General features: G+C 38.3%; 1 long non-coding RNA gene across 2 annotated transcripts; it reads left to right on the forward strand.

Annotated features, from left to right (window-relative positions):
• Window positions 1–594: 594 nt before the first annotated feature.
• Window positions 595–27,126, forward strand: LOC141570395 (uncharacterized). Of its 2 annotated transcripts, none has more exons than XR_012494397.2 (4): window positions 595–679; window positions 22,535–22,611; window positions 26,249–26,412; window positions 26,665–27,126. It is a non-coding gene; the product is annotated as an uncharacterized LOC141570395 (long non-coding RNA). The 2 variants fall into 2 exon arrangements; XR_016020550.1 differs by lacking the exon at window positions 595–679 and adding an exon at window positions 10,422–10,591.
• Window positions 27,127–27,899: the final 773 nt, after the last annotated feature.

Below are 27,899 nucleotides of genomic sequence, written 5' to 3' on the forward strand. Positions count from 1 at the left end.
CTCAACTATGCAGCCCTCTGTGCTGTAGAACAGCATGGAAAGGTAGGAATTCTGAGAGGGCTCCCGGAAGAGGCAAGGCCGGGAGGGCCAAGGAATTGTTTCCTGTTGGAAATGCTAACTGCTTGGCCTTCAGGCTCGATGCAAATAAGTACTCCAGGAGTAAACCATTCTGCTCTGGGCCACAGTTCCTACTTTACTGTCGCTCTCTTTTGTTTCACATTCCTGGAGACACTTTTGCAATCAAGTCAGGAGACAGTTTTAGTTATGGAGAGAAGTGTTAAAATTGAAATGAGGAAAAATCAGTGGAATTAGTTGCTTAGATATAGAAACATAAATATTACTTCGTTGTTTTCCTCTTCTCCTGATTTCCAAGACCATAAATTAATTTTGCCTGTTTTTAAAAGTTGTAAAAATGGAATCACATGCTATGCACTATTTTGCGCCAGCTTCTTTTGCTTATAATTATGTTTAAGAGTCACCCAGGTTATGGATATAGCGGTAATTCATTCATTCACACTTGTTAATAAGATTATATTGTGTGAGTATTTATTTATTTTACACACACACAATAAACATACACCTTTCTGTTTACCTAAGGGTGTTATCGGAGAGTGGGCCCTCCTTGGCACCGTGTCCAGGTTCTTGGCGTCTCAAGCGAAGAATTGAACGAGATACTAAGGTAAAGTAGTGGAAAAGCAGTTTATTAGAAGAGATACTACACTCCAAGGAAATAGGAGTGGGCCCGAGCAGTAGAGAATGGCTCGAGGGCCCAAGGTGGCATTCTTAGGAGAAAAAGTACTCTCTCCAAAGCGTTTGGAGTGGGCCCAAGCAAAGGCAAGGCTCAAAGGCTCAAAAGGACTGACTGGCGAGGACTTGGAGTTTTTATCCTTTTTTTTCTAGAATGGGCTGTTCCTTTCTGGGCGTGGGACCACTTGATTGACACCTATGATTGACAAGAGGCTATTACCTCATCTTTTTAGACTGTGCATGTTCCTTCCCAGAATTCAGTCTGTTGGAATGATATTAATGAACTTCTGAGCATATATATAATATTATAATGATGGTATAATGAAGCCCAGGTGAAATGAAGGTGGTTGTGGTCTTTACTGTGCAGGTGTAAGTGACTGGTTTAATCTAGTCGGGTATTTTGTACCCATTTGTTTCCTCATAGGATTAGATAATTACAGTGAGAAGGGGAAGTTTTGGGCACAGAGGGGAGGTCTTTTGGGCAGTCACATTCTGTGGGTTGTGTTGGACATGTAGGAATGCAGAGACCTTATGCCTGTCTCTAACTGTCTGCCTTCTTTTCACCTTTGAGAGACATGATCCCCATAAAATCTCTATGGGAAGTTGAGGGACAGGAGGTCTTTTCTTCTGTATCTGCTTCCTGCTGGGCAGGGGTATAGAGTAGCCCCTACCTATTGGAGGATTCATGGAACTCTTGCCCTATCTGAGATGAAGGGGTCTTGAGATCCACCTGGAAGACCGAGTTGGCTTCTTTGGTTGTGACTGGCAAATTGTTGGGGTATCCTCTGTATCCCCGAGGCACCTCAATGAGGAAAAACAGATTTTAATTAATTAATCTGTTAGCTCTGTAGAGTCTGTGGCCATTCAACCAGTCATTCAGGTGGCATCAGTTGTCCAGGAGCTGGGCCCAGAATGGGGTGGAAAGATCACTAGGCTTCAATGATTACAATGAACAAATATACTGGCCAGGGGGGAATGTTAAAACTTATTTGGACTCTGGTGCCGATGGCTTAGTCGGTTAGAGCGTGAGCTCTCAACAACAAGGTTGCCGCTTTAATTCCCGCATGGGGTGGTGGGCTGTGACCCCTGCAACTAAAGACTGAAAACGGCGACTGGACTTGGAGCTGAGTTGCGCCCTCCACAACTAGATTGAAGGACAACAACTTGGGCCCTGGAGAAACACACTGTTCCCCAATACTCCCCAATAAAATTTAAAAACAAAACAAAACAGAAAACCTATTTGGTCTCTGGGATGGAATTATCTAAGAGTTAGGTCCAGAATGGCTTGGGGGATGTTGGGAGGTCACAGGCTTTTAAGTAGTTATCTGAAGTAGGGGTGAGAGACATCCTGTGATTCAGGCTGGGAGCAATCTTTAGTCTAGGATTCAGAAACTGATTAGAAAAGTAATCAAAGCCAGGGGCTAAGGAGCTAAGAAACTAGGGAAAAGGAGACTTAAAATTTCTGTAGTGAGGGGCCTCTCCCATCTCAAGGGTATGTGTAAACTACAATAGCATTTAACTTAAAACAATTTTCATGTTAACCAAAAGATGCTAAAGTTAACTCTAATTTTTAAAATGCATGTCATAGATTGCAGAATATCTGCAAACTTGAGTACTTAATAATCAGATTGGGCAGAGGATTCTATCAGAAAGGATTTTTCTTTCCATGTTAGATTTTATGGTGTAGAAGAAAAGATACAGAGGAGTTAGGTTGCCAACAGGTAAAAATCCAACAGTGCATCTGTTTCTTATATATAACTACTTCACATAAGCTGTCCCTCATTTTTCCTATACAGCTCACTTGTATACTCATATGCAAAGTATGTGAGATGTCTAATATATGTTAAAAATAGCAAAAACACAGAAATAGCAAAATAATATCCCAAGCAACTACTTGTCTTAGGAAAAAAAGCAGTAAACAAGCTACTAATTTATCACTGATATGCTTCAAAAAACATTGAAAATACTAAATAGCAACATCATTTGCCTAAGAAATGTCAGCAAAACTACAACAACAACAACAGAACTACCAAGCGTATCTTGAGTAGTTAAGGTATAGTTTTCATTTAGAAACATATTTTTCATATTCAATGTGACTTTCCATGATTTAGTTTAAAGAAGCTTTATTTTATTTTCCACACTGCTAAACTACTGTCATTTGTCCATTTTGCTTCTATAGTTATCTTCTGAATGTTCATTTGAATTTGGCCAATGCTCATTCAGTCAGGAAAATGGGTACGCTGAGCTTTATACAGGCTAATAAAATGAAAGGATGAACTAGGTATACAGCTATTTTTGAACAAAATTTCTAATGTAAATAAACACGCATATTAAAAATGTGTATCATAAGTGTACAAGTCAGTAGGTTATCACTATGAACACATCTGTGTAACTACAAATGCAGTCAAGAAGTAGAATATTACTAGCCCCCCAAAAGCCTCTCTCATGCTCTCTCCCCCAAGTCATTCCCTTTCCTGTTCCTCTCCTGATTGCCAACTATATAAGTTAATTTTGCCTGTTTTTAAATTTTTATAAAAATTGAGTCTTGTACTACGCATTATTTTGAATCAGCTTCCAGGTTTTGGGAAGAGTTGTAGTTTATTCGGTTACACTGGTGAATAGCTTACATGATATGAATATATCTGTTTATTTACCTCTCCTACTACTGATAGATATTTGGTTTGTTTCCACTTTTTGCTATTACAAATATTGTTAGTACAAACATTTCTGGTACCCATCTTTTGATATACATATAGCTGTACTTCTCTTGGTTATATAACTTACAACAGAGTTCTTGGACTTTAGAGGTTTCTTTTCTTTTCATTCTTTCTTTTCTTTCTTTTTTTTTTTTTTTTTTTTTTACCAATTTTAGCTTTAATAGATACTGCTAAGTAGTTTCCCATATTAATTACACCAATTTACACTTCACCAGTAGTGTGTGAGGCTTCCCATTGTTCTCCATAATGACAAACACATGGTATTGTGAGGTGTTTTTTTTAAATTCGAGTTATTTCAGGGGAATAATGTTTCTTATTATAGTTTTATTTACATTTCCCATTTACTAATGAGGTTGCATCTTTTCATATACTTATGGGTCATACGGATATTGAGAATGATACATTTTCACTTATTTATCTTTTGGTTGTTGCAGTCAATTTTCTTGCATGCATTGCTGAACTCTCTGCTATGCTTTCGTCCCTGCACACATAGACACATGGGACATTTGCTAATTCTTACCTCTTCTGTACCCATCTTACAGGTGTATGATTAGGAAGTGGCTATGTTACTGGACCAAAGCAGGGCTAATTATTCAGTAGTTGCCAGCCAAAAGACAACTCCAAGATGATTTTAAGAGAAGGAAGGAACTTTATTGTGAACTGGCAAGCAAGTTCACAGCACGGGCTGGAGGGGGTGGGTCAGTTCCCAAAGAGCTATCTCCCTGAACAAAGGCTCAGATTTGTCTTTATTCGGCGAAATTATGCATAAACATCAACGTGAGCTTTGTCATTGAATGTACACGTGGGGACATATCTGCACATGTGTAGTTAGAAAACATGCCTTTGCCTACACTGCATGTTCAAAAATGGTGGAAAATCTACACCTACTGGGAGGAGATTTTAGCATTATAATGAGCATATTATGAGAGTAGTTCATGAAGAGGTCATTATGGAGTCCTCCAGGCTGCTTCAGTCAGTCCCAGGTGGTTTGAACTGGGTCAGCCCCCTGGTGCAGCAAATCATCCTGGGCTTGTTTCTGAAAAAAAAGAATAGCTCTGGCAATCGTCAATGTCAGGAAACGGCATAGGTATGGAAGAAAGGTTAACTAATTCTCAGTCCTTCTGTTAAACTCTTAGCAAATTACAGGATATGGTTACACAAACCTTACAACATCTAGGGTGATCTAAATGGGTTTACAGGCTAATCTAAATATAGTTATGGATTCTATATAAAAGTTAGTCTAGTCTAGGCTACCTGCAAGGCTCTGTGTGTGTGTGTGTGCATATGTGTGTGTGTGTATTTACAGCTACACCACAAGCCACATTGTCAAAGTACTAACCAAATTAGTCGCTCCCCTTCTGATAAGTGCTATAAAGAAAAATAAGTTTGCTGTTTAAAAAAACAGAGATGGAGTGACTATTTTAGATGGTTTTGCTAGGAAAAGCCTCTTTGAGAGGGTATCATTTGAACAACAGATTGATATTGTGAGGGAATTCACCAAATGAAAATGGATAGTTTGGATTATATTCTGAGTGTGATAGGATGAGATTGGAGCATTATCATTAGGAAAGTAATGTGATGAGACTTACGTTTTTAAAATATGACTCTGGTTGCTGGATGAAGAACAGACCTTAGGAGATGAAAGTGAAAGTGCAGGGACATCACTTAGGAAAGAATGACAGGTCAATGATGATGGTGGCTTGACAGGGTGGTATTGCAGACGCTGAAATGGGGCCAAGTTCTAGATACACCTGAAGATAGACTCCAAGTACTTACTGAGGGACGGGATGGAGGGTTTGAAGGAAAGGGAAGAGCCAAGAATGACTTTTATGTTTTCAGCCTGGGCAAGTGGGTGACTAGGACTCTGATTTCCTGACATGGGGAAAAACAGGGAAAATAAATTCTGGAGTGGGAAGGTCAAGAGTTTTCTTTTGAAAATATTAGGTTTAAGGTACCTGTTAGACATCAAAGTGGAAATGTTGAGTAGGCAGTTATATATATATATATATATATATATATATATATATATATATATATATATATATATATATCAAGAGCTCAGGGCTAAGATGCAAATGTGGGAATCATTTAAAATTTGATTAAAGTCATGGAATTTAATAAAAATATGTATGGATGAGTAAACAAAAAAGAAGACTAAGGAGACTAAGAAAGGAGACTAAGGATTTACCCCTGGGATGCTCCCATATTTAGATGTTGGGAGGAAGGGGAAACATCAGAACAGGAAATTAAAATACTATAGTGGCCCATCAAATTGGAAGTGAAGTGAAGACAACATTTGTAAGAGAAGGGAGCGAGCAGCTGTGTCAGATGTTGATGAAGGGTTGAGTAAAATGAGGCTGAAAATTGAACATGGTGTTTGGAGAGACGCAGGGTCTTGGTGGCATGACAAGAGTGGTTTCAGAGCAGCAGGGAGGATCCAATCCATGTTGGATACAAAGAGGCAGAAAAATGATGTCGTAGCTAGAAGGGTTCATGTCTATGTACTTTTGTTTTAATGGAAGAAACAACAGAATGTTTTTATGCTGATGGAAATGTTATAGAAGAGGAGGAGAAGATGATGATTCCAGGAAAGATAATGAAAAGAAACAAAATACGGATTCTTAAGAGAAACAGAATTAAGAAAGTTTGCTACAACGGACATTAGCCAAAAGGAAATGATACATAAAACTTTTACTATTTGAAATCAGGAAAATACATTCCCGCCCCCCCCAACCTTATTTTCCAAAGCATGAATCATGCTTTGTTTTCTTAATGCCCATGTTTGTCCATATTTATATAAAAGTACAAAACATTTAGACATTCATGATCAAGTGCCCCCGCCTAAACATTTATTCGCATGGTCAATGGCTTATTTTCTCAATAATTTCCCATAAAACCACAGATTTTCTAAGTAGCAGGATCACTGTAAAGAATATTCCATCAAAAAAAACCAGTGAAAAAAAGCAGTTTACAAAGCGTTTGTGTCACTGGCTCTCTCAGCAGTTTAAACAACAGTGGAAATTTGCTAATATTCGTTCCTAGTTGCTTTGTCAGAGACCTGCTAGAAGGAATTTGTGTATTATGTGTATGTCCTCCTCTTTTTCTTTCTCTTCTGCAGTCTTTTATGTTTGTGCATAGAATAGCAGGAGATGTGTTTTTCTCAGATTCTTAAATTCTTCCATCAGTGTATTTTGTACATTTCTAGGCTCTGTTGATAAGATAGGAAAGGAACAATGTAAGCAGCGGAACTATTTCTTGTTCTATAAATAAAGACAATTAATAAGTTTGATTTTGTACAAAAATGAAGAGGAAAGCGTATACAAAATAAAATGGCCTTTTCCAGTGAGTTCAGCATATACTTGTATGATGAGATGTTCTTTTCAAATATCAAACAATGATCTTCAGCTTTTGGATTTTTTTCTTTTAAGAAAATAGTTTTGCTGAATGGTTATGTTTCTTGCAGGTTTTCGTTTATGACTCATCCTTTTCCTTATGTGCTTGGTATAATGAATATAGTTCTTCTACTTTACATTTTTAAACACTCATTTGTATTGTGCAGTACTTCCTAGATTTCAAAGCCTTTCAATCGTTTCTTTCATTTGAACATTTTTGTGATATAGGCAGAGAGCAACTGCTGCTTTACGAACCAGGAAGTTGAGGCTTAGAGTAAGTGACCTGCCCAGCAGCTACACTGGGTCTGAAACCCATGTTTTGACTCCCAATCTTGTGGGCTTTCCGTTGTGCTACACTGCCTCTCAAGGCATGTTTGCTTCCATTTTAAGCTTATTACAATTTCTGAAAATCAGGCTTGATGTTTCCCTTTGTGACTGCTACACTGACTTTGGCAGAATGATATTAAAATTGTATTTCTTTATAAACTTTGAAGAATTAAAAAAGTATTTTCTTTAATTTCACTATCAATATCTTTTTTAATAATATGTTTAAAATATGTATTGGTAATTGATGCTAACTAGACTTATTGCAGTGATCATTTCACAGTATATATAAACATCGTATCGTTATGTTGTACCTCTGAAACTAATACAATGTTATTTGTCAATTATATCGCCATAAAAATGTATTGTATATTTAATATGAGCCAAGCATTATTCTAGCTTCTGGATACAACATGGAAAAGAAAGACAGGCTGTCATGGAAACTGCAGTCAGCTGCAGAGCTTTTTCAGTATAGGGTGAGTTATCAAATGTCATCCTTGTTGGGTCAGTTAGAGTGAGATTTTTGGTGAGCAGCCTTATTAGGGAGAATCATTTATACAATGTGCTTGAGGTCATTGAGTTGACTTGGTCAGTGCTTCAAAGGCAAAGCCCTTTCATCAATTTTCTGGAATGGTAGACAATTGCAATAATTGGAACATAGCACCATTGACCTTCTTCCGAATTGACTTGGGTTGTTCATTGGTACAAGCCATGGATAGTGTGGTTCTTGAAGAGACAACCATGTTGTTTAAGTGCTTTAAAGAAACCATGTGAAAACCATTTCTATTGATAGATTTTGCTAAAGTCAAGATATCCTTATAAAATACTACTAACAATATGTAATATTATTGAGTGTCAGCTTTGTAGTGAATGCTTTGTAAGAACCATCTCCTATAATTCTTGAAGAGAGACATCATCATCGTCATCTCTATTTTAAAATTGAGGAACCAAGCCTTAGGGAGAGAGATTACGTAATTTATCTAGGAAGTGTCAGAGCTAGAATTTGAACCCAGGAGGTATGATTTTTTAGCTTTTGCTCTTACCACTGTGTTATTATAATCCTCATAGTGAAAGAGACCTGAAACCTCACACTGTCAGATAGATGAAGGCTAGTGATGCGTGGTAGCTTTGGTTTCCCTAAGAAACTTAGAAAAGTTCAGAGAGCACAACCACATCTATGTATGGCAAAGAGTCCCTTCCTCCTTGTGTTTTTACAATTGTAATAGCGGTCTGTGGCCCAGGTATTTCAGGAAGTATTCCAAAAGATAGGTGCAACCCATTGAAAAGCTCAGAACACTGAAAACAACTCCATGTTTTGAAATACCAGTCTATTTCACAAAAGTCTGTGATTGATGTATCTGAAAACAACTCCATTTGGAAGTTTTCATAATTACATATACATGTGGTTCTAACTCTTCCTTTCATTTTGTGGTTGACTAGTTAGCATTGGTCAAATCCAACCTCTCTCTAGTTTTTTGTTTGTTTTTTCCCCCCAACTTGTTAGGGGAGGGTAAATTCTGATTTTGCCTTTCCAGGCTTTTACTCTGGAGGCTTAAAATCGTATAGAAATAGCTTTGAGCCTTCTCTATATGCCCTCCAAGCAATTCATTGATGAAAACAATGACTATCATGCTTTTCATGTGGAAGATTGAGAAAGTGTGGCTTTGGTGAATTGTATAAGGCACTTTGTCTACATAATCTCATTCCTGTTTTGGCTTTTACTCTATCTTCTGAACAAGAGGCTAATTGGCTTTCAATGACACATTCTATAATAAATTCCTGTAAAAAGATGTTTTTTCATAAGAAGTCAGCCGTATTTAAAAATGCTTCATAAATCATGGAGAGCGAAGCTTGTTGCATTTGCAGGTCTTGAACAAAAAAAGAAAGTTCAGTGTAGTTTGTATTTGTTATAATCTTGTTCAAGGTGAACTGGACAAAAACAAACACAATTTGAAGGATTTAAATAATGTAATTAACCAACTTTGTTATATTTCACTATTCAAAATTGTTAAAGAGGAAATATATATATTTTCCAATATGCTTATGAAGTATGTACAAAATTTGATTATATACTTGGTCTGCAAAAAGTTTTAACATTTTTTTTCCCAAACTAGAACACTTGTGGAACACATTCTGACAACAAAATCAAAATATTGTATTTTAATGGTCAAACAAAATAATAAAAAACCACTTAGAATTTGAGAAAAAGACTTTTCTAAATGACTCTTGAATCAAGAGGAAATACGAAACTGAGATGACAAATGCTTTAGCAATTAATGCAAATGAGCCCTCTTCATTGAGAAAGCTCCATGACTGAACAGAGCTGCACTCAGCAAAATTCAAGACTTCACACTTTTTTATTATTTTAATACAAATGAATGAAACACTTAACTTAGGAAACTGGAAAAAGAATAACAATACCTATAAACCACAAGTGAAAGCCAGAGAGCAAGAAATTAATAAATATAAGGCAGAAATTGCTATTTTTTATAAAACTTATTCCCCAAATCTACAAAAACACTGGACTTAATCAATAAAACCAAAACTTTTTTTTTTCAAACAAAGATGCTTAAAGGGTAGGCTTGCCACATAAAATATCATACAGAGTTAAATTTGAATTTCAGATAAACAACAATCACTCTTCAAGTATATACTAGTATTTCTAGTATATAGATACTAAAAGTACATTCCAAATATGGGATATACTTATACCTTATACAGAAGTTATTATTTATTGTTTATCTAAAATTCAAGTTTAACTGTGTGTCCTACATTGTTATTTGCTAAATCTGGCAGTACTATCAATGGAAAGAATAATTATTTAAATTTGAGGATCTAGATGAATTAGACCATTTTGTAAAGAAATTAAAATTATGCAAATTGCTTCAAGAGAAGATAACAAAAACAGAACAAAGAATTAAGTACTGAAGAAATGAAACAGAGTTTCAAATATCTATCATCAAAAAGGCACTAGGAATTCTGCTTTCATCCTTGGAGAAGTAACAATGACCAGATTTAAGCTAGTGCAGTTAAACTGGACAAAATATACAGAACAACTATTTTTAGATATTGGACAACGGACAGCACACACCCCTAGAGAAGGGAACAGATGAGCTAAGGCCTAAGATCTTCTTGGCTTAATGCTTGGAGGCAATTATCAGACAAAGGCACAGGCAGAAGAAACCCACATAAAGCCTTGCTGAATTGAAGAGATGGAGATTGGAGTTTGGGGAGTCAGAAACAACCAGAAGTTGTAATGCAGAGTTTCAGAAATGAAGGGCATGCAGAGAAACGAAAGCTCCAAAACCGACGTGAGGCTCCCTTAAGGCTTTGCTGAACGTGCGTGCATTGAAAAATCAACCAAAGGACAAAGAATGGGGTGTTCTATGCTGAACAATTCCCACAGCTCAGGTAGGATGAGAGACTTCTATAATAATATAATTAAAACATTGTGTCATTGGCACATAATGGACAAATAAATCAATGAAACAGTAAAGAGGGTCTGTTAAGACATGAAAAAAAGACTGCATCTGAAATCTATGGAGAAGGAATGTATTTTATAATATATGATGTTAGGACAATTGGATTTCTTTTTGCAAATATGAAGTTAAATATCTACTTTGTATCAAATACAATTTTCATTGAATTAAAGATCTAAATGTAAAAAATCGAACAATTACAATACTAAAGGCAATACTTGATTATCTTCAGGTAACTAAGGCCTTTAAGTATGACACAAAACTCTGAAGTCATGAAGATAAAGATTAATGTATATTACTACATAAAAATGTATAACCTTGCTATGGTAAAAAAACACTAAATAACATTTAAAAATAAATGACGGATAACTTGTGAGATTATCTATCTATCTATCTATCTATCTATCTATCTATCTATCTATCTATCTATCTATCTATGTATCTATCATTTATCTCCATATATAGTAAATATATATAGTTACATACATATAGTATCATACCAATGATATGTAAAGAGTTTTTACAAATCAATGAAGACAATACCTGTATAAAACCTATGAACAGGTGATTTGGAAGAGTAAATGCAGATGACCACAAACAAATGAGAATGTGCTAAACCTTGCTAGTGTTAAAATTTGAATTAAAGTGAGATATGATTTTTTTTTATGTTTCATCTATTATATTTAAAGTTACTATCATTTAATAACTGATAATTCCCAGAGTTCGTGGAGTCATGGGAAAATAAGAATTTTCATGTACTTTTATACTTATAAACGATTACATTTTGGAAGGTAATTTGATAGTATTTTTCACAGTTTGAACTATTTCTACCATGTGATGGAACAATACTACTTCTGGGATTTATTATATTGAAGCATCTCTGCAAACAGGCTGGATTAGTACAAAGACCACCTGGATGCTTTGGTCAGCTGCTTCTTCGAGGCCCTGGATTCTACATGCCCTAAAATCAATCTACTGGTTGACTCCCCTTCCAGGCTTTGGCTTCTCCAGGTTAGATCACTACCCCAAATCCCTTTAGATGAACCCATGCTCCATGGTTCCTAAAATATTAGTAAAATTTGTTTTACTACTATTTTCCCCCTACTATTATCCCCTTGTATATGATTTGTCAGAACAAAACCCTCTGCTGTTTACTTCTAAAGATGATGTTTCATAAATCTGAGACCCTGGACTGTGACATCTTCATTAGTGTGCAGGAGGTTCTCTATTCATCTAAAAATCCTATTTAGAACAGGTGACCGTGATACTTGAGGTTGATATGCCTTCTTAGCACCTTCAGTTATTACTGCATTTGCCCGAAAATAAGACCTAGCCGGACAATCAGCTCTAATGCATCTTTTGAAGCAAAAATTAATATAAGACCCGGTCTTGTAGTAAAATAAGACCAGGTCTTATGTAATATAATATAATATCTGGTGTTATATAGTATAATACAAGACAGGTTCTATAATATAATATAATATAATATAATATAATATAATATAATATAATATAATATAATATAATATAATATATAATACTGGGTCTTATGTTAATTTTTGCTCCAAAAGACACATTACAGCTGATTGTCCGGCTAGGTCTTATTTTCGGGGAAACATGATATTAAACCCCAATATCATATATTTAACCACTATATTTCATATATTTTTAAATGCAGAGTTTTTTCCTCCATTTAGCATTTCTAGACTCATGACATATCTTAAAAGCAACGGCATGTTGCTGTTTAATGAGCAGTGCCTTTTCTTTCTTAGTAGGACGTAAGGTAAAAGTGCATCTTATAATCAGTGGTATTTTAGTTTGAATAAAATTCAGTTGTTATACATAGTTTAATGAAAGCATTAGTCCAGTGTTATTTTATTTTGATAATCAGTCACATGGTGCTACATGAGATCTCGTTATTATGCTTAATTTATTATTATTAGCCTCTCCTTAATCTATTCTCTCATCAGTGTTTTAGGAGATTTTTCTTAGTTCGAAGACTGTTTACCAAGAGTAGGTATTTGCAAGTTGATAACCTGCTTGGAATTATTCATGACCCTGAAATGAAACGAAATTCTGGTTTTTAGGTACCATTTTATTTAGCATTATTTTATTTAGATTGTGGCTTCATTTTCTTCCTTTCTCCTACCCCTCCAAACTGTTGTTCCCTTACTTTGGAAAGATTCAGATAAGGTATTTCTGAGGGGGTAATTTCTGAGGATGGTTAAACCCAGATTATGCCACTGAGTAACTAACTATATAGACGGGGCAGGTTATTACAATTTTCTCAGCCTCAGCGTCCTCATTTGTAAAAGCCTTGTTCACCTCAGTGTTCTTGGGAAGAGCTGCTAAGGTAATGCACATGGACTTACTTTCTAAACTCTAAAACTATGAAACTTCTGGGCATTATCAATAGTCTCAGAGGGCACTTTCAACAATTGCTAGTTTTAACTAATTTCCTGAGCAAGGATGTAAGGCACCCTCACATATTGAGTTAATCTAGGATGAATTCTTTTATTTCTGTTATAGCTCATCATCGTGTCTTCTCATTCCTCTTGGTGCCTGCTCTAGTATTCAGATAGCCTTAAGAAAAATAGAGTATAGCAAGGATAGATCAAGAGCCTATGAGAAAGTGGGAGGAAAATTCTCCTCTCATAAGCCGGGTTGCTCTATTAAAGATCGATTGCATCCCATGCATACGGTGTTCATTCTATGCATATTTCTCCTGTGAACATTCTGTGTCTATAATCTTGTAATCAGTTTACAACCATAGGATCAAGTCCAAATTTCTAACCAATGGAGACCTCTATTCACTCCAATATTCCATGAACAATGGAATTGTATAAACTGAAAGTGACTTGGAGTTGGTCCCCTTGCCCTAACAGGTAATCACATCTGAAGCATCTAAGACAAATTATAATTTTATAATCTATTCTTAAAGACCTGTTGAGTGAGTTTCCAACCTCTCAGGAACTCATCCCAACATTGAGCAAATGTTACTGTCAGTAAATATCACTTCAGTGATATTTCTCATGCCATAGAGTAACCAACGTTTTGTTGCTGTTGCTTCTGCCTCAGTGAGATGAGGAAACACTGACAACATGTCATCTCTTTGAGCTTATCACTGACTTGCTTCAAACCCTTTAATAAAGAGCTTCCTACAAGGCAAATTTCTCAGCAGGCCATATAAGGCCCATCAGAATCTGCCTCTGGCTATATTTATAGTGTCTATTCCTGATATGCCCTATGCATTTGGTGTTTAGCTTCGCTAAAGTACTTTCTGAACCCCAAGAAGATCATGTTCTTTCATAATGTCTTGTTTTCACACACAGCAAAATGTCTTGGAATGTCTTTTCCTCTTATCGTCTCAATTGACACTTACCTTTATTTCAACATTCAGCTCAAATATCACCTCTTTTGGGAAGAATGCCCTCAGCCTCCTAAGCAGTTTGTCACATTGTACTCTTTTAATACTTCTATTATAGTATTTGATTATTTAGAATACTACTGCTTTTTAATTGTTTGTATGCCTTTCCTCACTCCTCACTAGCCTGAGGATTGAAGGCTGACATGAGTCTTCTTCATGTACTTACTCTGTGTACAATAGCTCTCATATAGCAGGGGATCAATAAATGAGTTGAAGGGAAGGAGGCAGCGATATCACAATACTCTCCTATTATTCAGAGACCCAAAAGGCTTTCTTTGCCATAAATTAGGAGGAATGTGAATAGAAAATCATGAAAGACCTGCCAAAAACATCAACAGGCTAAGTATAAAGGTACCTAATTTATGTTACCATTATCAAAAAATTGTAAAAGGACAATCACAAGTATGTATACCTCTTTGAAAGACATCATGGTAGGTCCCATTTGCCATCCCTAATGGGAAAACAAAAAACAAAATCAGAAAACAAACAAACAAAACCAAACTTTGCTAAGCCAGAAAGTCAAGCATTGATGTTTTATTATCAAAGAATGATTTTTCCATTAGCTTTTCAGAACCCGTCAGCAGAGCATTTTGCAAAAGCGTATGGACATTGGCAACCAGGGATGTATCAGAGGCATGCCATTAAGGATACTCAGGCAGTTTCCCAATGCCATTAGAGATTCTGATGGCCAGAGATGAAAAACTGGAGATCTGCTTATACAAAATGCACTGACACTGGCATAGAATTGTGATATAAATAACCTGTATGACATCATGAAGTTTTTCTGATTTTATTAACACATAAAAAAATATAACTTCCCAGTAAGCATGTCCTAGGGAAGATAAAGTGAATCAGAACTGGGAAGGGACCCGAGATTGTGTAGACATTTTTGTTGCCAATATAGGGGAAAATTCCTTAAACTGCCCTTTATAAGCACTTGCAATTTTGTTTTCTCACTATAATCTCTTCTTCGTAATATAGTGGTTGCTACTATTTCTAGATGGGTTTTAAAGCTGTTTGTATTCTACCTGCTGCCAAAAAGGAAATCTTTTTGATGTTGTTTTGATGTTGTTTAGATGAAGTTAGTGGGAGCAAGCGAGAAAAAACAAAGGGCTTATGTAATTTACACACCGGAAAAATCTACCCTCTCTTTCCACCCCCATTACATGGCTATTGATGTACTAGAAGGCCCATACATCTGCATTGGGGACATCTTTTAGGACTTAATGGAGGACATGTAAGTTTCTTGTATGGAAGCTTTTAAAATAAATGGGCAATAGTTCCCTTTCCCTTCCTTCCTTCCTTTCTTCTTTTTTTCTTTCTTTCTTTTTCTTTCAAAATCTTTTAAAATCGGCTTCTGAGGGGTTAAAGACTGTTTCCAGCTCTCTATGATACCATTTTTATTTTTAGGAATGCTGTTTCCAGTGCTCATTTTTCCTTTGTAATCAGTGTCATTCTATCCAATTCTCTAAAAATGTTCTTAGTAAAGTTCGATTACTGAATTCATGCATCATTGATCATGACACCAGCTATCAAATCTGTGTTTGGAGTGGTTAAGAATCTTGGGTTTGGAGTCCTGGATTTGCCCTATTGTATGACCTTGAGCAAAGTGTTCAAACTCTTTAAACTTTATATTTCAAATCTGTAATAAGAGACATAGCAATTGTAACTACTTACACACTGGAAAAATCTACTCTCTCTTTCCACCCCCATTGCATGGCTATTGATGACATGTACTAGAAGTCCCATGCATCCGCATTTGGGACAGTAGTACCTACTCGTACTCTTTAGGGTTATTATGAAAATTTCATGAGATAATGGCAAAAATAAGGAATATACGTGAGTGTGCGTGTGTGTGTGTGTGTGTGTGTGTGAGAGAGAGAGAGAGAGAGAGAGAGAGAGAGAGAGAGAGAGAGAGAGAGAGAGAGAGATCTCCATATATCTCCAAATCTCCATGCTAACATTCAGCACTGTTTTTACATTTTGGGGAGAGAAGGCAGATTGTAAGTCAGACAGCATAGGATAGGACCTGACTCCACTTCTTTCAGCTTGGCTATCCTGGCAGAAAACTGTATATGTGCATATTATCTCTCCAGATGGTTCTTATGTGCAAACGTATTTGAGAACCATTTATCTAGAACATTTTCTTGCCTTATAACAGAGCTGGTTGTAACACGTAAGGAGTCCCATCCTACATTTACAGGGTTTCGGAGAACTTGAGTCTGGAACATTTCCCAGTAATTTATGCCAAATACTTCTTATTGTCACTAAATTTAAAAAAAAAATTGTCTAGTTAAATCATTTATGCTACAGGTGTACATAAAACCCTTTATAATAGCCTGTGTGAAGATGAGGCTATTTGAGATTAAATGCTGTTATATGTGGATATTTGTGTATGTCTATGAACTGCTTTCTTGACTATGTGGACTTCAGTTTGAGTCACAGAGGATGCTTTATTATGTATATTTATCCACATTAAAGTAAAATGAATGTACAAGCACCTTATTGAAATTTACAGGGAGGAAAAGCCAGAAAAATTTCTAGTGGGGGATTATAAATGAAAATTAAGAGCAGTTTACCCCTTATTGTTAAATTAGATTCTATAAAACACCGATAAAACACCGATATTCTTGGGCTTAGTATGTCATCTTGATTGATTGATGTGGGGACATATTTATGAGGTGTTTCACTGATTCACTGATTTACAGAGTTTCCAGTTCTCCCACTGTGTTAGGACTCCATTGGTTGTAACTGATAGAAGCCCTATTCAAACTAAAAATTTAAAAGGGTGGATGAGGTGTGTTTTTTTTGGTTCTGACCACAGTACAGGAATGAATCTGTTGACCTATTCTTGGCATAGTGAGGTTCTCCCAGCTGTGACATCCCAGCAGAGAGAACGCTTCTCTTTCCCAATACCTCCAGTAAACTCTCAGAGCTAGGTCTCATTGAATGTGACTTGGATCACATACCCATTTCTGACCTAACCCCTACAGCTAAGGAACGGAAATCAGTGATTTATTTGGCCTAAATCACATACCAGTCCCTTTAGGGTGGGGTGAGGCCCATCCCCAGATCCAGAAACTGGAGACACAGGTGACTCCCTCAAGGATGCTGAGGGGCTATTATCAGAAGAAAAGGAAACATGCTGAGCATCCAAAAGTCAACAAATGTCCACTACTTCTCATAAGGTCCAGAGTCCCTTAATTAGGAAACCTCCTACCTTGGAGGTTTTCACTAGAGCCTTGGAAGGGAAGACTAAACTGAGACCTGTTCTTTGGGGGAAACCTAGTAATTTCAGAAAATATTAAATAATGATTTTCCCTCAGCCTTTTTCTCTACCAGTTTGTACAATTCTTGTCTATCTGCCTGCCGGTGTGAAGAGAAAGGGGGTTGAATCCGTCAGAAGGCTTTTGCATTATGCTGAAGTACCGTATTTAATTATATTGTAATTTTTTTTTTTAATTTGAGTAGAATAAGTTGAACTTACATATAAGTTCATGGGGAACAGATCACAGGAGAAAGAATTGTTTTCTGACAGTCTCTCTGTGCCAGTAGGTTTATATTTAATTATATTTAATAATATTCCATACATTATAAGTCTCCTATTATGCAAAAGTAGACATCCTATTTAGGTGTTAAGCATGCTTTCAGCAGGGAGTGGTCTCTCTCTTTCCTTTCCCTACTTTTCCTAGGATTCCAGCTTTCAGGAATCAGTACAGTTCCCTGAATTTCCTATTTAGAGCGTTCTGGACTTTCTGGAGTAGCCCCAATCTCACACACACATATCACTTCAATAAAAGGAGATTTGTGATATGCAATTAAAAGGTTATTTTACTATTATGCTTTGAAGATCTTTATGTATAAATAAATTAACAAATCTAAAAATAATTAGACCATGATTCCTAACCTGTGTTTCAAAAAATGTGGTCTCAGATGCCCAACTTGCTGTGGATGTGGTGCAAGCAGAGACGTGACATGTCCATCCCTTCTTGGTCCGAAATAATTCCCAACATAAAAGAAAATCCCACTGGCTGTGCTTATGTGTATAGTACTTGTGCTTGGTACCACGACTTTAGATGCATAGAAGACACAGCCTTTGCTCTCAAGGATGTTAAAATTTATGGAGAGATGGGGAATTCATAAGAGATAAGTGAGAGACATTTCAAAGAATAAACATACAGTGTCCCTGGAGTGTAGGCTGATATAATCTCTTTGCAGGACAATTTATCAATATCTATAAAAATTTAAAATATAAAATCTATAAAAATTTCAGTGAGTACTCAAGAAAGATATGAAAAAATAAAACAATAATCTCCAAGTGTGGAAGGCATTTCTAAGTATGACATAAGCCCGTTAATATCAGAGACTGATAATTAGACGATACAAAAATTTCTGCATGACAAAAAATAGACAAATAGCCAATTGTAATTTGTAATTCACACAAAGAGCTAGTTTTATTAGTATATAAAAATCTCCTACAGATCAGTAAGAAAGAGAACACTAAACCAATAGAAAGAATAAAGTATATGAATACTCAGATCAAAGAAAATGAAGTATAAGTGACTTTTAAACATATTAAAAGGTGCTTATTCATAAGAAGAGGTACTCACATTAATACCATAATAAAATACCACTTAATCTTCAGTTTGGCAAAGATCAAAAAGTTTCTTTACACATTATGTCTTTTCTGGTAAGGTGAGAAAGTATGGGGAAACAGTCCGTCCTATAAAGTTCTGTTGGGAATATAAGTTGGTACAACCTCTGTAGAGGGCAATAGTTTTAGCATAGTTATCATGTTTTAAAATGCAGCTGTTCTTTGACCCAGTACATTTCTAGAAACGTATGTTCCTTTGGAAATATTTGTCTTTTTGCCAACTGATCTGTGTGGAAGGTTATTTACTGCAGCATTGTTTGAACAAGCGAAAAACTGAAAATAACCTACAAATCCATCAGAAGGGGACTGGCTAAATTAAATTATGGCATATCCTTCTATATTGTACTGCTCAGTTGTAAAAACGAATGAGAGCCTTTTTACATGCTGATATATAGTCATCTAGCCGAGATATATGGCTCGGTGAGAAAAATGGAGATGTAGAACATTGTGTTTCTCGGCATATATAAGAGGAGCTGGGAGCAGAAGTCGCTTCAGGAATGGGAACTGAATGGCTTTCAAGCATTCATATTCCAGAAGCTTACTTTTTCCTAAATATACTTTATATTTTTTATTGTTGTATCATGTGGATGTACTCAATCTTCAGAATTAATATACTTTAAAAATACAATAAAATGCACATATGAATTTATGAAGCAATTCTACTACCAGAAATGACTCTAACAGCATAGTTTATAATAGCAAAATGCAGTTCATTGGTAGCAGCTGTAGAAAAGAATCCCATGTGTGGGGTGTGGAATGCTTTCCAAGGCATAGTATTCAATTAAAAAAAAAATAAAAAGCTAAAGCAAGTTATAGAAAAATATATACTACGTGCCCTTTATGGGAAGATATATATATATATATATATATATATATATATATATATATATATATATATATATATATATGCTCTTTGTACAGTCATGGGACATCATGTGTGTGAAAAGACACACAAGGTATTTACCAGTGACAGACTGGGGGCAGGAGGCCTGGTGGCACTTGCTTTGCAGTGGATTCCTTTATATACCCTATGAATTTTAAATTTTGATATCCAGATAATAATTAGTCAAACAAAGATAAAGATAAGGACAAACATGTAGCTTTATTGGTTTGCGAACGACTGAGTTGACCTTCTGGATGAAGAGAACCATGCTGAGTTAAAATCAGTGTTAACGGAAGAGACACACTCATCACGTGCTGAGCTGAAGCCCTAGAGATCCATTTGGGTTCCCTACAATTCCAAAATGACCGCACAGACAGAAAAGGCGGTCTCAGAAGACGGATGACTTTACATTTTGGGCAATAGTAGGCTTAGTTTTTAAAAGATACTCAGCTATAACCATTTCCTTTTCATAGAAAATGTTGCACTTTTTAAATCACCCATGGAATTTGGCAGACAGGGGGAAATGCTGACTTTTCCACGTTGCCCATTATGCAAAGCTGAAATATTCAGAACACAAGAGACACATGCCGCTAGCACAGTGACCTTAAAAAATGTTCAGGCAGATGTATCAGAATCCGTTTCCCATTGCTGATGTCCTCGGCCAGCAGGCGAGCATGCAGCTGGCCCAATGCCGCCTCCACAGCAGCTGGTCGGTTGAGGGTGTGCATTAGCTTTCAATTTAAAGAGAAGCGAGGGAGCATGATGGTGGAGAGTGGGACGCGTTATTCAGGGTCAGGTGGCAAACAGAGGAGGGCCTAGGAAAACTTGGATGATGTCTGCAACCCCAGCTCTCACAGTGGGAGAAACACAGAGATGGGATTGCCTCCAAGTGTGAAAGCAAAGTTCAACTAACCATTAGCCGCACATCTTGAGTCATTTGTTCACTTGGGTAACATTTCTGTCAGTCAATAGTGGTTCTTCCTGCCTTTTGTGTAAGAGGACTGTCCAGTTCTGGAGTTCCAAAGCTGTATGATGTAGGGACTCATGTGCTTTTCACCATTTCCTCATGTGACCTGCTATTTTCAGTTAGGAGTCTCTGTAGTTGTGTCTCTCTCATCCTTATTTGGAGGCACTCTCCATCTTTGCTCATCTGCTTACTTCCTATTCGAAGCCTGGGTCTAACCACGAACTCCTTGACTTCTGAGTGGACGTGTGTGGTTATCCTGTCTGACTTCCATTCTCCACTCTTCTCAGTCCCGTGGGGAGCTACTCCCTCCTTCCTCAGTCTACGCTGTTCAGATGGTGAGGATGCTGGTGCCCCTGAATCCAGGACCAGAAGCTGGAATCAGCATGAGTGAGCACCCCAGGTCTCCTCAGCCACAGTGATTGGTTTGTGGGTGCACACGTGACCCAATTGGTCAAAGCGGAACGAGTCCTGGGATTGGAGTGAGAGCTTCTGGGACATGCTCTTTCCTACTGAATTTGAACTGGGGAGGATGTGAGCTGAAGCAGTCATGTATCGCTGCATGGGGCCTGAGAGTGAAGGGCACACAGCACACAGCAGAGCCCAGAGATGCAGAGACAGAACCTAAGAACATGCTTGGTGTAACCCTTGAATGTGGCCTGGCCCAAAGCTGCAGCTACCCTGCACATTTTCGCTGTGAGTCCCCAAAACGGAATTCCCTTCTTTCCTTGATCTCCTTAGGCTGGGTTGGTTTTTCACTCATCTGTAAAAGAGAGAACTCTGGCCTCCTATGAAGATACTAACAGAAACAAACCTGGACAGGTCTTTACTCTTTTCAAACATTTTCATCCATATTAGCTACTTTGTTCTTCCAACAACCCTGTGCAATAGTCAGGACAATTTATATTAATTTCCATTTATAGTTGGGAGAATGGAGACTCATGGAGGTTAAATGACTTACTTGGGGTACTAGCTGGTAAGAAAGAGCCTGTTCTGGAATTCAGGACTCTGAATTTCATGCTCTTTTCAGGGCCTGCTGTGGCATGACTTTGGGTCCTTTGAATGGCCTGCTCTCTGGTGTACTGCTGGCCTGTAAGCTTGGAAGACTGCTCACTCCTCCTCTGAAGACGCCACGGGGTGCCCTGCAGACTCAGGCAGGAGAGTGTCTTGGGCCTGGTTAGCTGATTTAACGGGAAATAACGAGTCCCCATCCCCAAGGAGTGCCAGAGTAGAGTTTGGTTCACTGGGCGAGGCGGGCACCAAGGGGTAAAGTCAAGGAAAGGGAGGCTGAGGGGAAATGACCTTCCTTGGCCATAGAGTGGCTTTGGGGGGACAAATGGGTGGCAGCGTTTCTATTTTGGCATTGCTGCATTTGCTGTCAGCATCTTAGCAGCCTGGACCCCGGGCCTGTGGGCTCCTGCCCCGAATCTTCCCTGCCCCGGCTCTTGCCTCACGTATCTCATTCAATACTAGCAACAACTCTGTGATGCTGGTGTGATCACTCCCATAGCACAGAGAGAACGCGGACAGTCAAAGTCAGTAACGTACCCCTTGTCTCACACTAGTAAGCGGTCAGGTGGTCACACTGGAGTTCAGTTCCTTCCGACGCTTAAGTCTCGTGCCCTCTTTCCTCATCTTTTGCCGTAGCCACTTGTGCTCAAGAATGATATATTAACGTGCTTGTTGGTTATACAAGAATAGAATATAAAGCATTTCTATTTTTTCTTTTGTAAATCAGAGGATGGAAGCCATTTTGTGCACTACAGAAAGAATAAAATTCCTGGATGAGGATTGAAGTGTTCTCTGTACATTTATCACTGTCTTTGAGGCATGGGGATGCACGAGCTCAGACACTAGCCTAATTAAAAGAGCTAGGTTAGAGAGTAACAAGGAAGCAGCCCCAGTTAGCATGTACTGTAATTAAACCTTTTTTTTTTTCTTTTAAAGGATCACCCCCGCTGACTGCAAAAGTGATTGCCATTGGTTCATAATATCATGGGTTCCTGGAGAGTGGCAAGATCATGGTGAGCTCACACTCTCTCTCCCCTCCTGCACCTCACCTCTGCTAACCCCTCCACCAGCTCACGGTTTTCCTTCTTCAGGCTTTGGCAGGTACTTTGTCACACTAATCTTAATCAGATCACTGTGTAATTACAGAGGGACTGTCAGGATATTTTTGGTTGTCATCTAACAAAATGCAGATTGTGTGGCACATATACATAGAATTACTCTGTAATTCAAAGTAAATTGACATTTAATTTCAATCTAAGTACACAGGAATTACAGACACGACAGATACAGTCTAATTAGGAAGCACAGTATAAGAATCTGTTTATGGAAGGAAAATCCATATCATGTCCCACGTTTAATGGAATCAAAATAATTGCTCTGCATTTTTGTAGAGCGTGTGTAATAACAACAGTAATAATTTAAGATGCACTTCTGGCCCATCTACCATGCACGTATTTTGTCTCATTGAATATTAGCAATAACTCTGGGAAATTGGTATGTTCACTCCTATATTGCAGAGAGAGAGTACTGACAGTTGGAGCAGTTAGCAACGTACCCATGTCACACACTAGTAAGTGGTCAAGGTGAAATTGAAATGCACTTCCTTTGGACACCAAGGCCCAGGCTCAGGAACACTTGTATTGCCATTGCTGTCACTTCTTGGGAGAGGGGTAGGGGGTATGGGATACAATGCTTGGCCTTGGCCTCTGTGGCCCAGAAAACCGAGCTTTTTCTCCTTCTTTCCTCTCCTTCCCTCTGTCTCCCTTCCTCTTTCCCTTTCTATTTCCTTTCACTAACTCAGATGCTGCCTGGGCACTCCCCTCTATCAGGCACTGTTCTGGGCAGTGGGTGTTAAGCACCAAGGAAAGCTGACAGCATCGTAGCCTCGTGGGGTTTACTCTGCCATTTCTTGTCCCCTTCCGTCTCGGATGCTTCGAACAGCCCACTTGGCAGCTGAACGTGTAAGGGCCCCACACTGCCTAGTGGCATGTGTGGGAATCTCTCAGGATGCAGCCACGTGTGAACGGACAGGAGCGGGGAGAGGGACAGGCACAGAGCCCATCTGTGGTGACTTTTCTCTGCAGAGTCACACCCAGACTCGGGGTCTGCAGAGCTTCCTCTTTCCTCCTGGTGGGTCCTCCCATGGAAGCAGGTATTTTTGTTTGTTTGATTTTGATATTTTTGCTCCTCTGATCCCTACTCTTATACAAAACAAATCACAATTAGGGTCCCTTCCTGCTTTTCCAAGAACCAGGCCCATGTACCCACAGTGACAACAGAATTTTCTTTCTAGCTAATTAACTAGTTTCCTTCAACTTAACTTCCTTCTATCCTCCCCTACCCCTCCCTCATCGCTCATTTATTGTCATCCTCTCCATGGGTATAATACTTCACAATTTCCCTTACAATAGCTCATTTGATCCTTAGCCACAAATCTGTGAAAAAGTCGAGTTACTCTTTTTATTATATTCAGCATATAGGTGGGGAAACCAGTAACCAGACATTCATTACCTCCTGCGGCTTCTCAGTAGGAGCTTTGTTCTCAGGCTCAGCCCTTCTGGGGTCGGTGCCAACTTTTTTACCTCAGGACACCGGTTTCTTGTGTTTCACTGAAGGCTTTTTGCCTGTTCCCCCCGTCACCCCAACTGCCATCATTTAAGTGTCACCTACATCATTATTTCATTTTTTTCTTTAAATTGATTTTTAAAAGCACTTGAATACACTTATTTTATAAGATGACTGTGTAGCACTCCCTCAAATGGACATCACTTGATAGGAAGAGAAGGGAAACATAAATTCAAGCACCACAAAACCGGAACATCACCACTAGATTGCAGCTTGCTCGCTCAGGGTTCTTATCCTGATGCCAACTCTTTGTTGACAACTGAGCTTAGCAGGAGGGAGAAGGGTGTTAAATGTCTGCTAAACACCAAGCCAGACTTCTTCCTCAATGTCACTGGAAGTACTAAAAGCAAATTGAAAATGAAAATGACAGCAGAGAACAATTTTCCCATGATGCCTTCAAAATTTCTGACGTTGTCTGTGTCCTACTAACCTCTCCTCAGATACAGGGGTCTGGCCTAGCCAGGGTCTTTCACATGGACGTGACTCTGCTTGTACTGGCAAGGAGTGCCCAGCCTGATTGCGAGGCTTAACAGGACACCCGTGGGCACAGCTTTCTTCACCAGGTGCAAAACGGGCCCTGTGCCTGGGGCCTGAGGCTTTCTGGGCATTTTCTTAGCCCACTGGGGGTAGGTGTTTTAGAAATTGTATAGATCTATGTGTCTTATAGAGAAATGTACCTTATAGAAGAAACATAGACATAGAAAAAGTGGGCTCCTCCAGTGTGTGAAACGTTGGTGAGGTTACTTAACATCCCCACACTTAGATTTCAGCTTCCTGTCACTGGGGGTAGGTGTTTTAGAAATTGTATAGATCTATGTGTCTTATAGAGAAATGTACCTTATAGAAGAAACATAGACATAGAAAAAGTGGGCTCCTCCAGTGTGTGAAACGTTGGTGAGGTTACTTAACATCCCCACACTTAGATTTCAGCTTCCTGTCAGTCAGACTTCCAAGGTTCAGATTTTGTTTGCTTATGGAAAATAAAAGATCCCCATGCTGAGAAATGGAGCATATTGAGTAGGACCCCAAGTGTTTCCTGAAAACACTTGATGAAATGTAAATGATGATGTGAATGAATCAAACCCAATGGATTAATCGATCATTAACATATCAATGATTAACAAATGGATTTGATTTTTAAAAAATCAAACTGAACTGTTCCCGAGCATAGATCTGAAATTCATATATTATGCTGCCTTAAATCTTTTCTAGAGCAAAACAGCTACAAATAAACAAAGTTAACAATAAAATAATAACAATCTTTTTTCTAGTTGTAATTTCAGATTGGAAAGTGAATAAAAGAAGTACCTAGGAAAAGATACGTCTGTTCATTTGATGCACGCAATCAACACAAGCAGAGAGTTGCACGTATCTAATACATGGCCACATTTATAGTTTCTGGAGTCCTCACTCCGTGTTCATTTGCTTTCTTAGCCTCATGAAAATGAAGTTTAGGAGGCAGCAAGTCACTTTTAAAAGCACACTTAGAATTCGTCTTCAATCTGCAGGAGGTGAAAATCAAAGAATACATAGCTTTACCTTTGCCTTTTTATCAATTTTAAAAGAGGATATACAAACAACAAATCTGCACATGCTAAGGGGTTAGCTCATCAAAAAGAGATCAAAAGCAATAAGAGACTCCATGTGGTACAGGGTTGCACTGGAGGAGGGATTCTATAAAGAGACAGTTTGTCATGAGGCAAGCCAGACTGGAGAGCAAGCAAAGGAGAGAGCATTTCCACAACGTAGGAAGCTATTCACCAGGTCACACACTCACTGCATTCGGGATTAGGAGAGAATTGTAACCTCTGGGCCTGTGCTGCAGCCCACCTTTGTACAAGGCCTGGGTTTGGGGGTAGAGAGGGTGGTGGACCTCCTCTTTCTGATGCTGTTTGATGCTGAAGGGTCAGCTCGTCTGCACGTTGCCGTGGTGGGAACTCAAAAAGCTCACTGTGGTGGTTCAACTATAAGCAAACCTGTCAGGTGTATTTTGATTGTATCTTAATAACCCCTCTCACTTTGCAGCTCCCCTTTTCTATCTCATTCTATTGCTTGGTTACCCCGAAGCGAAGATGCCCCACTGTGTCTGGAACTGAGCTTCTTACCTTCCTGGGTCCCAACCTTCATTAGAAAATACCCTGCACCTATGAGACAAAAATTCAGGGGGACAACCTCACACGCCTGCACAGGTAGGTCGGTAAGCAGTGGGTGTCGTGTGGGAAGGAGATACAGGGGACCTATAGTGCACAGAGAAGCAAATGCTCTGTCTAGAACAGTCCTGGGAGTTACACTGATCAGTTGGGATTGGCGGGGGAGATCAAGACTAGACAGTTCTGTGTACTCAGAGCAGGTGCTGTTTGAGGCTGGGTGAGGGAGAGCTGGGAGGTACTCTCCACACCACCATAAAAGTCCTTGGTTAAGAAATCTCTTTACTTACACAGGACACCATGTTGCCAAAGGCCACCAGACCCCACTGGAAAATTGCATCCAAATAGTAAGTGGGGTCAAAAAGGACTGATCTAGGAGTCAGAAAGTCTGAATTCTAGTTCCAGTTCCTTCATTTATTAATTCTGAAACCTTGGTCTAATGGCTTAACTTCTCTAGACCTTGTTTCCCTTCTGTTAAATGACATTTCTAACTCCATCATTGCGGTAGGGTCAGAAAAGAAAAGTAATTCCACCCATCACAGGGTTGTGTGAGGCTCAAAATGAGTTGCTCTATTTTTCTGATGATTAGTGACGTTGAGCATCTTTTCATATGTCTGTTGGCCATCTGTATGTTCCCTCTGGAGAAATATCTTTTCAGGTCCTCTGCCTATTTTTTAATTGGGTTATTTGTTATGTGGTATATAGATGATGTATTACAGAATTGTACAATTGCAACCTATGTAATTTTACTAACCATCATCACCCCAATAAATTTTAATTAAAAAAAAATGAGTTGCTATATGTAAACTTCTTTGGCAAACCCAACAGCACTTCCCATGCAATTATTCTTCTCTGGCTATTTCCAGATGTAAGCAAAGCCGTGGAACATTGGAGAAGCCTATTCTTGTAAATTCCTAGTATCCTCTTGAATCCAATGGAAAAATATCAGGCCAATTGTAAACCTGTATATCTCATATAGTGAAGGTATTTTTAATGCCAACATAAAATTTTACTTACTCCAGAACTTGATGGAAATAAAAGGAAGGCTGCAAGAACATCAAACGTTTAAACTATCATGTTCTGCTCTTGGAAAATATTTAAAAAAACAACAACAAAAAAACCCCAATGCATTGTGTTCTGTTGTCCTATGTCTATATAGAATTAAAGATCTCTTTTATCATCCAAGGTAATTTCAAGTTCAATAGGAATCAATAGCACCACTTTTGCAAATGTGCTAAATTCTTGTTTTAATAAACTGAATTTACGCTGCCTGGTTTCTTGCAAAATTAGGAATTATAAACATATGCTTTCCAGGAAAAGTAGTCGTTTGCCTTGCTTTCATCTGGGCTAAAATATGACCGTTCTCCCAGCAAAGAGAAAAACGAAAACGACTGGCCTATATTTAGCACTGCTTGATGACCCTGGGGCCAGCTGCTGCAAAGAAAGACAAAAGGATTTGGGTGTTGGGTGCAGAAGTAGTCTCAAGACTGCACCTCCTAGGGAAGGACTGCAGGGGCTGCCCCACTTTT

Source organism: Rhinolophus sinicus, chromosome 3 (assembly GCF_057876585.1).
Source record: "Rhinolophus sinicus isolate RSI-liver-muscle chromosome 3, RSI-T2T, whole genome shotgun sequence".
Classification (NCBI taxonomy): Eukaryota; Metazoa; Chordata; class Mammalia; order Chiroptera; family Rhinolophidae; genus Rhinolophus; species Rhinolophus sinicus.